Source organism: Myotis daubentonii, chromosome 2 (assembly GCF_963259705.1).
Source record: "Myotis daubentonii chromosome 2, mMyoDau2.1, whole genome shotgun sequence".
Taxonomy (NCBI): Eukaryota; Metazoa; Chordata; class Mammalia; order Chiroptera; family Vespertilionidae; genus Myotis; species Myotis daubentonii.
This window is the reverse complement of record NC_081841.1, coordinates 213,610,245-213,624,354: the sequence shown is the minus strand read 5'-3', so window position 1 is coordinate 213,624,354 and position 14,110 is coordinate 213,610,245. Positions and strand designations below refer to the sequence as shown.

Here is a 14,110-nt window from a genome sequence, read left to right as displayed (position 1 = left end):
TATATTATTGATTTTAGAAAGAAAGAGAGAGGGAAAGAGAGACAGAAATATCAATGATGAGAGAGAATCATTGATGGGCTCCTACATGCCCCCTTCTGGGGATTGAGCATGCCCCCTACTGGGGATCAAGCCTGAAACCTGTGCCCTTGACCAGAATCGAACCTGGGACCCTTCAGTCTGCAGGCCAACGCTTTATCCACTGAGCCAAACCAGCTGGCGCTTGTTTTGTTTTTAAGTGAAAAACATCCATGAAACTCTAAGGAGACAGGAGGCTTTCTAATTCTTTGGACCTCAAAAGGATTCTTCAATCCCAATGAACTATGGGCAATTATATTTATTTATTATGATTATTCATGTGGGTATTGAATTAGAAAGTGGCATTGTTTGGAAAACTCTTTCTGCAATTTTAAAAATCAATTTTAGCGTGAAACAGCTATGTTGCCTTTTGGGTATTTATACCAGTAGAGGTGCGAAAATCCCAAATATCATTTCAGGCTTTGCAGAAGGCTCCTCTACAGTGACTCTCTTTCTGGCATCTGGTTAGTGATAAAAAGAATGAGGAATGGAGCGTTGGTTATTCTGGGGCAGTTTTTTTTTATATTTTATTGATTTTTTACAGAGAGGAAGGGAGAGAGATAGAGAGTTAGAAACATCGATGAGAGAGAAACATCGATCAGCTGCCTCCTGCACATCTCCTACTGGGGATATGCCCGCAACCCAGGTACATGCCCTTGACCGGAATCGAACCTGGGACCTTTCAGTCCGCAGGCCGACGCTCTATCCACTGAGCCAAACCGGTTTCGGCTCTGGGACAGTTTTGAGAAAGCTGTTGAAAGAGCGGGACTTGAAGAGAGCACGGCATCCTTTTCCTTCATCCCCCGTTCAGTCTAAGAACTTGGTCCCCTCTTTCCTTTGATTAAGGCTGAAGCACTGATAACACGTTTGATATTAAATGTCTATTTACAAGAAAGCACCTGAGCTTTTAACACTCCTCTCAGGTACCCGAAACCCTGACCAAAATGGGCACCCAAATTGCCGGGAAAAGAACCAGTTTTCTAAGATGGAGTATAATTTTATTTTGTTTCAATAGCTGAATTTGCATCATCAAAGGGGAAAGAAGAAAAACCATCTGAGAAATGAACCCACCCTAGAGCCACTGAAAGGTATGTCGCGTTATGAAGCAGCTCTGCCATGAAGGTAAGCAGCTGAAATAACACACGTGTCTTCTTGCTCTGGTGTGACAGCCACTTCGCCAAAAACTCACAGAAAAGTACCCATTGGTTCCAACTCCCTTAAAAACTTTGAAAACATTCATCTGCTTTAGAAAATAAGTACTAATTTAGTTTCAATTATAGATCACACGCAACAGGGTATATTTTCATAAGCTTAAATCTAAGCAACATATGTTAACAGCAATCAGTTCCTATGAGGATTATGAGAAAACTAGAGGCCCGGTGCATGACAGTTGTGCACTGGGGGGGAGGGGGGACCCTCAGCCTGGCGTGCACCCTCCCGCAATCTGGGACCCCTCGGGGGATGTCCAACTGCTGGTGTGGAGGTGGGAGAGGCTCCTGCCACCTCCACTGTGCTCACCAGCCGTGAGCCTGGCTTCTGGCTAAGCGGCGCTCACCCTGTGGGAGCACAATGACCGCCAGGGGGCAGTTCCTGCGTTGAGTGTCTGCCCCCTGGTGGCCAATGAACATCATAGAGACCGGTCATTCCACTGTCCAGTCGATTTGCATATTAGGGTTTTATTATATAGGATAACTATCAGGCCTTAAGGGATGCCAGGAGGGGAAGAAATGATCCAACCCAGCATGTGTTCAATATCCAGAAAAAGTGGAGATGCTGATTGGTTTCAAGCACCACTCTGAGTCAAAATGATTCCATTCATTTCCTTAGAATAACTCCTCATGTTTGTCAAGGCATACAGAATGTGCGGGCTCCAGGTAGGGAGTGTGTCTTATCCACACTGGAAATGTTATAACTTCTGGAGTTCTGGAATGCCGCTTCTCTGAGCGTGTGTCCTTCTAGTTCACCCATCTCTGTAGAGTTGCGGGAGAAACACAATTCGTGGACATAGAGCAGGATGTTGACCTTGCTTCAGTGAATGTTAAGGTTCTGGGTTCATAAGGAATGAGGAAAGAGCAACTGTGGCATATTAATCTACAGACCCCAGCAGCACCGCAGCTACTTCTTTTCAATCACTTTACTTCCTTTAAACTCTTCCAGATTTGCCATGAACACAAAGGGCAGGTACCTAACAGGTAACAGTTTATAGGGTTTTTAGCATTTACTTGTTAGCATCTGATATTCCATGTAATTTTGCTCTGCTCTTGTATGTGTGCCAATGTCTTGACAAATTGACAATAGGGAGCAGTTTTGTGCATATGATAAGTTAGCTTTTCATTGCTTCACCTTCTCATAGAGTCTCCAATCCAAGGTGCTTAGAATTAAGGTCTTGGGTTTCTTGACTTACATGTAGCCTCTTGGACATACAAGGACACCATAAATTTAGACCTTAAGCTGTGCTGGGACAACATGTGTGTGTTTGTATTGACTATTTGGGTTTTTTCATGCACAAAGAAAATAGGGCAAAGGAATGATCAGCAAGTTAGTGGTCTTCATAGTTATCCTTCAAAACCAATTATTTTCTGGTCTGTTTGCAGAATTACCTCTGTAACAGTTTCCTAATGTGTCGTCCCATGGTCACATTCATAGTTTGTCTTATAGATCTGAAGTAGGTGTCCCTAACTTAGCTTTCCTAACTTTTGCTGGAGTAATGCATACCGTTGCCAGGGGGCCCTTTCCTAAAACCTAGCTCAATTACCTCTCTCTTTTCTTCCAAACCTTCTATTGTCCGAGAGGTCAGCTTCTAGCAACAGTATGACCTCGTGGCCATCCCCTGACCTGACTCCACTTTCTAAATCTCACCTTTCACCACTCCCCTCCCTTCAGCATCATCCATCTGCTCTTCCTGAAATCCACCAAGGGTGTTCATGCTGTCTTCCCAATCTGGATAGAAAATTTCCTTAACTTTCTTATTTCCCCAAATCCCACCCATCCTTTCTGAATTACTCTGTGTTTTTTTTTTAATGCTCTTAATCTGTTCAAATCCTGTAATATACCATGTATTTCCAAGTCAATAAGGGTCTATGAAATCATGCCTGTGTCCCTCACAGCCTTGGGCATGGAGACTCTAAAACTCGCTTGTTCACGTATCTGATGTATTGACTCTGATTACAGTTTCTGTGTTCTCAAAACACTTTCCTGGAGCAGTAGTGGAATATATATTTCCTCCATGTCTGTCTGTTTCTCTCACTATATCTGTGAAATCAAATTAATGTTTTTCATGATTTATCTCTCATTGATTGCATCTAGTTCAGCGCCTTGCACATCTTAAATGCTCATGTTTTTAAAACATGAATCACATATAAGATTGTGTTGCCAATTTATACTTTAATAGAGAGGTGTTTTTTTTAAAACACACACACACACACACACACACACACACACACATGATTACAGCCCATCTTTGACTAGTTTCATAAAAAGATTTAGGCATCTGTTTTTGAGGATTTCTCCTGTTAATATTTGCAATGAACTTCAGCCTTTTGTGTGTCAATGGCTATAATCCATAGAGCCTGCTATAATCCAGTGGTTACAAAAAGGTGGGAATTATCTTGCAAAAAGTGCGATGCTGTAGAGATTCTAGGTTGGAATTATTGCCATGGATACTGGATATTCTAGCTAATCATTTTTATTCAAAGGAGAAGTTGCATTTGACAAAGCTTGCAAATGTGGTTTCTGGCCCCTGCCACGTAATACTCTGTTCTAGGGGATCAAATGAAATAGAGCACCCTACTATAGCATCTAGCAGAGCTTCCTTAGGCAGTTACTTAATTCCTCCAAGTCCCAATTTCCTCATCTATAAACTTGTGAATTGCAACTTTGTGGTAAGAGTCCCAAGAGTTAATTCATTGAAATTTTACTTTGTTCTTGGACATAGCATTGATCATTAAATAGTAGCTCTTGTGGTCTTTATCCTTGATTTTTGTTCTTTATATAATACTGTAACTACTGCTACTAACTGCAGGCTCATCATCTGTCCTTTCAATCTCAATTTAGTAAATAAGTTGTCATCATAATCTTTTGATTGGCTTTCTTGTGGCTAGTCTTCCCCACAATCGCTCTCTCTCTCTCTCTCTCTCTCTCTCTCCATCCCATGTTGCAGTTGTTACAAGGTTAGTCTTTTGAAAAGGACCAGTGACTTCACATTAGCTATTAATAAATTCCAAATCAAGTCCAGCACAATATGTTCCCAACCTAACATTCAAGTTGTTATCATCTAGTCCCCATCTCATATTCTGTTCGTTAGTCAAACTGGAATTTTTGCTGCTTTTTTTTTTTTTGGTATATTTTATATTTCAGCCTTCATTTCAGTTTAATCAGCACCTTTCAACAGGACGCCTACCATGTGTCAGACATTGTTCTGGGTCCTTGGGGTGCCAAGATAATCAAAGCAAATCCCTGTCTTCCCGGAGAGCAAGACTGTGGCCAGGCAGATAGGACTGTGAGTCACCTCTTTTGTGATGTTTCCTCCATTGGGGTTACTCCTTATTATTCTTAAAATCACACCCATTCTCAGAGGCCCATCTCAAAGTAGCCCCTATGTCAACAACATAAATTGCTCCCTCTCATTTACGCTAATATAGTTCCTTGTCTGTGTACATTATGTTATCTGTGTTTATGTTTTATTAAAGGCAGGTATCATGTTCATTCCCTTTGGTATTCTTCATTGTGCCTTATACATGGTAGGCTTTCAGTAAATACTTGCTAAATTACCAAGGAACATATTAGTAAGAGATTAGTAGAACATACTTAAAAATAGAAAAAGACCCAGGCTTTCATGGGTCATTTTTAAATGACCTGTCCCCAAAGACAGTAAATCTCACAAAGCTTACTTGATAAGAGCTCTGTGCTACTTAAGCTGAACAGATGAAACCATGTTAAAATATATATATATTTTCTGCAACTTAACTAGACTGAATTTGAGTGAATAAGGAGATTGGTTGCCTATTTTCTTGATGTTCTTTACTTTTCTTGTATTGATGCCCTATAAGTATATATATATTAAAATATTAGAAAATTACGGAAACAGATGCCAGAAAAATAGAGACACAAATATACAGATAAATATAGTACGAGAGCCTGGACATTGACCAGTGCTTTCAGAAATAGAAGTAGGGGAAATGTGTCTGGGAGGAGGGTCTGTTTTTAGTGCATTTGGACATGCATCTTTAAATATGAGGCCCATTTCTGGAAGGAACATAGGGTTCCGGGAGTGAAGTATTCCATTGCCTAATTCTGAGGCTGTGATAGAGAATCAGCAAAACTGTGGAGGGAAAGCAAAACCAAACGAGTCCGGTTTTATGCGACATGAAGTATGCTTCTAACGCACCTGGATCCCTGTTCAGATGCGTCCACAAAATAGCAGGCCTGGAAGTGTGCTCACACGTCCCTCCCTTCATCCTCCCTGGCAGCATCATTTCCATGGTTACTAAATGAGTCACTCCTCACAATTAACACTGATGTGATGGAAATGGCTTCACCAAAGCCAATTAACTTCCCCTCTGAGAAGTGGACAGGTTATTAAGAAGTGTCCAGAGTTGGCACTAATGATCTTATGTCTTATGTGATCACAATTGCAGCTAACTAAGTAGGTGTCAGAGTCAACATATTGTGTTAATCACTTACTACCAAAGCAATAATACTCCCATAAAGAAGAAGTTAGGAGGATTTTAGTAAATTCAGTAATTGCCTCTTTATTTTACTCCTGGGTAGGGCATTTTTAATGAACCAATCTTACTTGTTTATTCCAGTGCTTTTGATTGTTTTTGAATAGTGAAATATGAGCAATTTTGCTACCAGGTTACCGAATTAAGCCTTTTATCAGATCATACCTGCATTAAGAAAGAAAAGCCTGCAGAGATTCATTTCTTTCAATAAGCTCCGTTAAATAACTTATTTATCAAGGTTATTAAACCATTATGCAACAATAAAACCTCATTTCCAAATAATGTTCCATTATTAGGCTTAGTTTAGTTTGATAAAACCAGGTGTGCTACACATTTGAAGATAAAGCAAGAGAAATAGCTTGTTTAAGAAAGATAACTAAAGCCAGATAAAACCACCTCAATCAGGGCTGTGAACTGTTGGTTTAATGTTTGTCCCCAAATCTGGCCCAGACAGATTTCATGCTTTCTCTTATGACTAACTCTTACAGGAATATAATTGGCTCTTAACATTAAACCCATCCTGGTGGGATAATCCTTGATTAGGCGGTCTGATACTAAGAAACACTTGAAATGTAGCTGGTCAATTGCTTACAGAGTTTTAGTAACTCTATGGAAAATAATTTCTGTGGACATATTAGACTGTTCAAAAATAAATAATAAATAAATAAGATTTTTATTCCAAAAACAAAGTGCTTGCTTTCTGGGTCTGTGGGCCTATCCAACCCACCCAAGGGTAGGACTGGGTTAAGGTCCTCTCGTTCTTTCATGGAGCACAGCTCTAAGGTATAGCCAGGGACTGTGTTCCCTAGAAAAACCTACCGTGTGGTGGAGTGGAGAGAATGTGGCTGTGAAACGATACTTTCAAGCTCTGGTTCTACCATCTGTCACCTCGACAAATGTTTTCACCTGGCTCATAAGGGCCCTTGGTTAGATAAACAAACAAACAAAAACACTGTGTTTATGGATGGGGATCACTTGAAAAGGTTTTGCTAAGGCCTGTCTTTGCCGTTCTATCTAACTGGTGATTGTGATGACTCTTGTGTTCTAGGTAAATACTGGTGAATACATCTTTCTCTACCTCTGCCCTGTAAGCATTCTTTGTTTCTTTCCTTGTGGTCGATAAGACTCTTTTTGGTGAGGGAGTAAAAGCAACTGATGCACCATAGCACTGATCATTTTCATTCCTAATTCTAAGGTGGTTCTCAAATCGGGAAGAAAACACATTAAGAGGCAATGTTATTTACCGGTCTCCTGGGAGATCTCACAGATTCCTCATGAAATTGCACTCTTAGTCTTGGGTTCAGCAATTTGGAGACAGGCAAACAGATGAACATCCGAGCTAGGTGTCCTGTCCATTCCAACAGGAGGCAGAGATGGCGGCTCATTGCTAACCATACCTCCAGCGCTCAAACCACACTGGCCATGCATTAGGAGCCAAGAACGTGGTTTCTGAGGGAGTACATGGAAGAATGAATGAAGCTGGCCCTCCAATCTTACTCTCCTCAGGTGTAGGATAGAATGATGATATCTACTTGCCACTGGTTGTGTGATAATTAAATAACACATGTAAAGTGTTTAGCACAGGGAAGAGCGTATACGAATTATGACTAGTAATCATTCTCTTCCTACTGGAAAGCCATATCTCTGGTTCATAGAAAGATGCTTTTTTATTTCCCACTCTCCTTGATTTTCTTATGTGGTAAAGTGTAAGTCCTACTGGTATTAACAAGTAAAACTCTTGTTTAGGATAAAATTGATAATACCTTCAAGTCTGTGTACTTGAGAAACAAAGGGAATCTAGATGTTCACTGACTTTCTCCCCATCTCTGGGCCAGTGGAGCAAACCTCCACTCTTTCAGAGACTCCCCTCAAGGGCCTACGGGTGGGATTTGCTTCTGAATGTTCACTTTCTGAATAAGTAAGAGCATATCTAAATGCTTAGTGCCTTCTCTGTGGCCTGGTCCTCATGTCAAACCGAGTTAGGAAGAACATCCCTCACCATCCGGTCAATCGATGGCCGCAGTTGGGTAGGAATGTGAATTACAAATACCCCAGGTCAGTGAATTCTAGAAAATCACGCCATCTCACGTTTGCTCAGATCCCTGGTTTCCAGCCTGTGAAATACAAGGGCTAATGCAGGTCTTCCATTCCTAGGAAGGCACTCCACTACTTTTTCTCTTTTTCTTCTTACTTAGTCTAATGACTCACATCCCAGCTGGTTCTGCCCAATTTTAGAATTACCATGATCTACTTTGTAGGAAAAAGAACAACCTGTAACATCTCACGTACAGTAGCTTATATAATAGTTTTCAAGGAATGAAAACTACACCACTCACCACAGAAGCATTTCTGGCTCCTTTCACGTTAGGAGATATAAAATTTCAGTATTCTATCCTGGGGGTGTGCTGTAACTTATTTACTGTAGTTTCTAATGAATTTACATTCTTAAAGAATGCTTAATGATATGAAAAAACATTCTCAAAACAATAAAGTACAAGGAAAATATCAATAGAGACAGTGTAATTCTGATTTTGTTTTTTAAAACGGTTACTATAAATTAAAAAAAAAATGCAGGAGAGAAATATCTCCAAATGTTTATCATCTCAAGGGTGGGTTGAATTTTTGTAAAAATCACCTCCTTTTCTTTTTTGTGTGAAACATGCCTTCTCCCACTCACAGGGACTGTCAGGACACCCGAGAAACTTTACCAAGTCATGTTTCAGCACTTACGAATCTCCCAAAATAAAGGCAACATATGCATTTGATGAAAGAAGACTGATGACTCAGTATTTCTGACAAGCGTTTTGAGTGGGGTTTTTTTTAGTTCCTCTGAGAAAGGACAGTCAGAGAGTCCTGGTGTGAACAGCTGTGGGGCTGTGGGAGCAGGCCCTTGCCGCAGTGGCCAGTGTGCTCAGCTCAGGCGCTGCCCCCGGAGTCCTGGGATTTGTGCATATCCAGGCTTTAAGTGCAGCCCCACCTCTGGGACAGGTGAACAGTATCCATGTGATACCTGCAAGGGGCTTTATTCTGACTTACCTGCAGATCAGTGTTCTACCCAAAGGCCAGTTACTGATAAAATGGTATACTGATATATATATATATATATATTTAAATCGATGTCATCTGCTTAGCGAGCATTCTTCCTAGAGAAACTACTAAACAGGTCATTTAGTACTTTTCTTCAATTAGGATAGCGGTCGCCAACCTTTTGGACCTCACAGACCCCCAGTGGTCCACAGAACACCAGTTGGCGACCGCTGAATTAAGGAACAAATGACTCTTGCCGCTCACTATTTTGCATGTTTTTCTTTTGGTCTGGTATCCATACTCTTTCAATGGCTTTTTAAGAAAACTCAGTCCCAGTGGGAAACTTCAATCCTTCCCTTCATCAATGATGCATAGAACTTGCTTCAGTGAAAGTTCAGATTCAAGTCCAGAGGCTCTAGGTGCCCACCTGACCGGGAGGCACTGGGATTGAACTAGAGCTCCAAACAGAAAGCAGCCCCTCTGGCTGATGCAAATGAGGAATTTCCGCTGGCTGTGAACACAACCTAATGCAACATAGCCGCCTCGTTCATCACTTTCCTTTGTATCTACTTATCAAAATATTTATAAAATGTCCTTGCACTGCCGCACCTCACTAAGCCTCTCGGTATTTACATTTCCAGTCGGATCCTCTGTCCTTACGTGACGTCTGGTCTGCCGTAATGACCAGGCATGGGCTTTTAGAAAGTGGACTCTCTCTGTGTGTCTCTTTCTCTATCTCTGTCTTGGTCTCCGTCCCTTTCTAGATATACAGTCAAATCAGTGTGCAGATGGAGGATTGAAAGTATCACAGATCATTACTGTGGCTGATCAATTACACAACCTGACAACTGTGCCCTGATATCTTATCCTCTTTCTTGAAAAATATGCCCATTTAAAACCCCATTTACAATTAAGGAAGTCAAAATTTTCCTTTTAAAACTAATATATCAGTAGAAAGTGGAAAGTTCAGTGGAGACGGTGACCTTGTGAATTATTTGTGTGGGAGTAAATAACGCATGACATGCTGCAGCTCTCCAAAGGCAGAGCAACCCAGGGGACAGCGGCTTCAGACAAACGCACGCCCTGGGAAGATCATCTCAATAGTGCGTGTGGCTGTGAAGCGTCCGTGAGCAAGAGGCATCCCCACAGCAAGGGGGCGCTGTGGGGAATGGCTGTGCCTCAGAAGCAGGAGGAAGGATTTTTAGGACAAGTGAGGGGTTCAGTTACAGTTTCCTCACAGTGTTCCTAGGACCCCCCAGCAATATATTTCACTGTGAAATAAGGCAGAGTAAAGAATCCCAGGACAACCATTCTGCAAGGAAAAACTTGTGTTGCCTTGAGATCCCTTTCGCCTGCCTCTTTCCTCTGACTCCAACTACCCCCCCCCCCCACACACACACACACAGCCTTCTTTCAATCAGCTTCAATCCAGGGTGTCTCTGCAGAATCCCCAGGTGGAAATTCTGCTGGTACCACAGTGGCATGAATGCCAAGGAGAGGCCAGAGCACAGGCACGCATACTCCGATTGCCAATCGTTCCCTTCCCTTCCCTTCCCTGCGAGCCATAGTTAAAATGCATGCAGATCTCCTGGCCTGTCAGCCCCAGCCCAGCGCCCTTCCCCGTGCGTGCAGCGAGCGTACCTTCTGAAGAAGTGCACCCAGATCACAATGGTATATGAGTCTGTCCTATTCTGGCTCTAGAAAAGAAATGGCACAGTGAGTATGTGGGTGGCATCTGCCCACAATCGCAAAGCAACCACAACAGTCGTGCAACCAAACTGAGAAAATGTATATTTCCCATCATATGGAACTGGAGAGCATTATGCTAAGTGAAATAAGCCAGTCAGAGAAAGATAAATACCACATGATCTCACTCATTTGTGGAATATAGAGAACAACATAGACTGATGAACAGGGACAGATCCAAAGACAGAGAAACAGCAATCAGACTATTAATCCCCAGAGGGAAAATAGGGGAGGGCGGGGGTAAGGGGAAGAGATCAACCAAAGGACTTGTATGCATGCATATAAGCCAAACCAATGGACATGGACAACAGGGGGATGAGAGCATGAGTGGGGGGGCGGGGACGATGGGAGTTAATGGGGGGGGGGGGGTGAGGACACATTTGTAATTCCTTAACTAATAAAGAATTTAAAGATTAAAAAAAAATTACCATCATATATATATGATGCTTTTTTCTTTACAAGGTTTGACACCTACTTATCAGGAAAAATCTATGAAAAGGAAACTGCAAATACAGGGTAGGCAAAAGTAGGTTTACAGTTGTGTACAAATAAATAATACACTCATTCATAAATAATAATACAAAATAAACCCCGGTTTCGCCTACTCAGAGTAAACCTACCTCTGCCCACCATGTACTTGCCATAGCTTTAGTTTGTAAGAGACCGCGAGCCATTGTAATGCTGTGGAGAGGGGTATACCGTGACTGTTTTACCCAGGGTTGGTTCTAGGTGGGGGTGAATAGGCAGTGTGGCTGTGGCCGCCCCGGCCGGGTTTGCTGACTAATTTCCACTTTCCTTGCCCCTTTATTTGAAACGAACATTCTCTAATGAAGCTCCATCACCGCTGATCAGCACTGAGGAGGATGGAAGCGCGCAGTATGGCGAGGACCCTAGTGCTAATACACGTCATTCCTGCCGTTCCCACCGGCTCTGTGCTTTTCTAGTTCTTTCCACGTCTGTGTGGAGCAGAATGGAAGAGGGAGGGATCTAAAGTCCAAGAGGGAGCAAGCCATTTCCTGCCCAATGAGGTCGGCTCTCTCACCCCCTCCTGTTCCCCACTGAGACCTCCGCTATCCTCTCTCCACCCAAAGCCAGTTCCTATGTAAGGAGACCCCTCCTCAGGTTCCCCCTCCTCAAAGACTCTTCCCTGAACATTTGCACCAGCTCTTGATCCCCCCTCTCTCTCTGCAGCTTGAATCTTGGTTGCCCAGACTCTTTCCACAAACGAGTCACCTTTGGGGTCTGCTCTAGCAACTGAAGGGGTGCAGCAGCGGACTGTCCAGGCCCTACAGTGTGCAGGAGACCGAGCACACTCTGTTCCCTCGGGAACATGGTATTTTAAGTGAGACACTTGTCTTTTCTAAGCACGGGATGGACCCCAGGGGCAGGCATTTCAGAGCAGGGAGGAGTGAGGGTGATAGGACGTGGGGGCTGCATGGGGGTCGGTGGGAGCTCCTCGGAGACCCTCGCATCCCTTCCTGAGGCAGATGCCTGGTCATCGCATTTCAAGGGATGACCCTGATTTCACGGAGAGAAGCACTATGTGTTTCTGCAGATAAGTCAATCCCCCAACAGCAATAAATACCCCACTTTGACATCGTGGGCAATTTGCTTTAAATGACGCATGGTTAGCTGTTCTGTCCCTTCTGGGCAGAACACTATTTGCAGATATCTGCGAATTTGGGAAGGGAGTGTTTTCTAAATGGAACTATTCTGACGACAAGGAGAAAAAGGAAAATTGCACACACACGCACACTCGCACAAAATCTCTCCAAGTCTTCATTCAAATGTATCTGCTTTGGTTAAATTTTAGTTAAATTGCTGTTTCTGGTCTATATTCCTGTGTGTGTGTGTGTGTGTGTGTGTGTGTGTGTGCGCGCGCGCGCTTTTGTCCCCATTGTCAATGATGGATCAAAATAAATGTTTCCCTTCAGATAACTAAAATTCTGTGCATATGCCTTGATGAAGCCTAGATTATTTAGCAGTTGTAATTAAAAAATATCTCAGAAAATACTTAGAATTTAAATTTTAATACAGTGCCAGTGTTGCCAAGCTCCCTGCAATACAGCTGTAGGATTTACTGCAGCCAACACTTACCATGCTTACTGTATGCCAAGCTCTTTTCAGCTTTTATATTAGCTCAGGTAATCCTCCCAATCATACCAGGTGGGGCCACTGACAGGTGCCAGTTCCCCAGGCCTGGGTGACGGGCAGGGCCTCCACACAGTGGCCGGGCCCTGGCATCAGTGCTCAGACACACTCTGCTATGGCCATGGCCATGGCCATGGCTATGGTAAAAGTGCCCCTTTGTAATGATCCCCAATAGTTTGCTCATTATGGCTTCCTGCGTGCTCGGCTACTGAGTCAAAGAAGAAGCAAACTCAGTTTAATTGTAGTTGTTTCATCCTTCAAAATGACTAACCACTAACCTCCACGCAGGTGTCACAGTGCACGTCTAGGCTTGTGCCAAATTAAAAAAAAGTATGCTTTGCAACTAAGGCAATCAGAGGATTGAATAAATGCCAAATTGATGCCCACGTTTGAAAGTGAAGGATAAGAGAATATGTCACCCCAAAATATGAGTGCAGGAGTTCAGGACATGACACCCCAAAATATGCCACTCTGGTCAATATTGACTATTTTGACATGTAGACACTTGAAAATTAGCAACTCAGGGAGAGGCTTCCTCTGAGCTCCCCTATCTGCCTAAAGACAGAACCTCTAAGAGAAACTCAACTGTCATTCATTTTGGGGGGAGTTTCATCTACCAGGGAGGACTGACTCTTACCACAGAAGAGGAGACTAGATGTCCACACCACCCTCAGACACACTCTCACAAGCCATCACACCTCCCCCCTGTTCTCCTAAGGGCCATTCATCTGTCCTGAAAACCATTTCCTCTGGCCCGAGAGGCCCACATCCCCTGCCCAGTTCCCTAGGAAGGTGGGTTTGCAGCCTGAATTCTTAGCCACCTGAGGAGTTACTCATTTTTCTCCGGGTCTCTCCCATGTACAGATGAGGTATCTGTGCTAATAAACTTCCTTTTGGTTTTCTCTTGTTAATGTGTCTTTTATGACAGGGGCCTCAGCTAAGAACGCAGAAAGGTAGAGGGGAAATTATTTCTTCCTCCCCTGCGAAAGTCTCCGCTGGTCTGAGGGCGCCCCAGGACCCTTAAGGTAAAAGCTGTCTGTTCACAAAGAAATGGGGTATCCTGGAGGTTACTGAGCGGACCTAGGACCGGGGAGAGAGAAGGGTGGGAAAGAGTTTTTAAGGAGAGGCTGAAGCCCATGACATTAAGGACCACAGTGTTAGTTTCCGCTTGTACAACTGTAACAGTCTGAAAAGGAGGCTTCCCCGACAGCAGGCCTTCCCCCATGGAGCCGATGCTGGATTAGGCCCAGGCCCCATATGCATGTGGAGGACTCTGGGGTGGTCCTCGCCACTGGCTGAGCCCAGGGCCACTCTGACACAAACCACCGAAACCCAAGCGTGCTCGTGGGGGAGGAACAAACCTCCCTCTACCCTCAAGGTTCTCTGTC

The 14,110-nt window shown here is 43.3% G+C and overlaps 1 protein-coding gene across 12 annotated transcripts in view; it reads right to left on the bottom strand.

Moving 5' to 3' along the window:
• The window catches only part of SORBS2 (sorbin and SH3 domain containing 2), a 165,355-nt gene that overhangs the window by 119,399 nt on the left and 31,846 nt on the right, over window positions 1-14,110 (bottom strand). For 2 of the 12 annotated variants that reach the window (XM_059685643.1, XM_059685646.1), the window contains exon 2: window positions 10,467-10,522. The exons of the other annotated variants lie outside the window; for them this stretch is intronic. The gene's annotated coding sequence lies outside the window, so the exon portion shown is untranslated. The remainder of the gene's footprint in view (window positions 1-10,466; window positions 10,523-14,110) is intronic. 12 annotated transcript variants of the gene reach the window in all.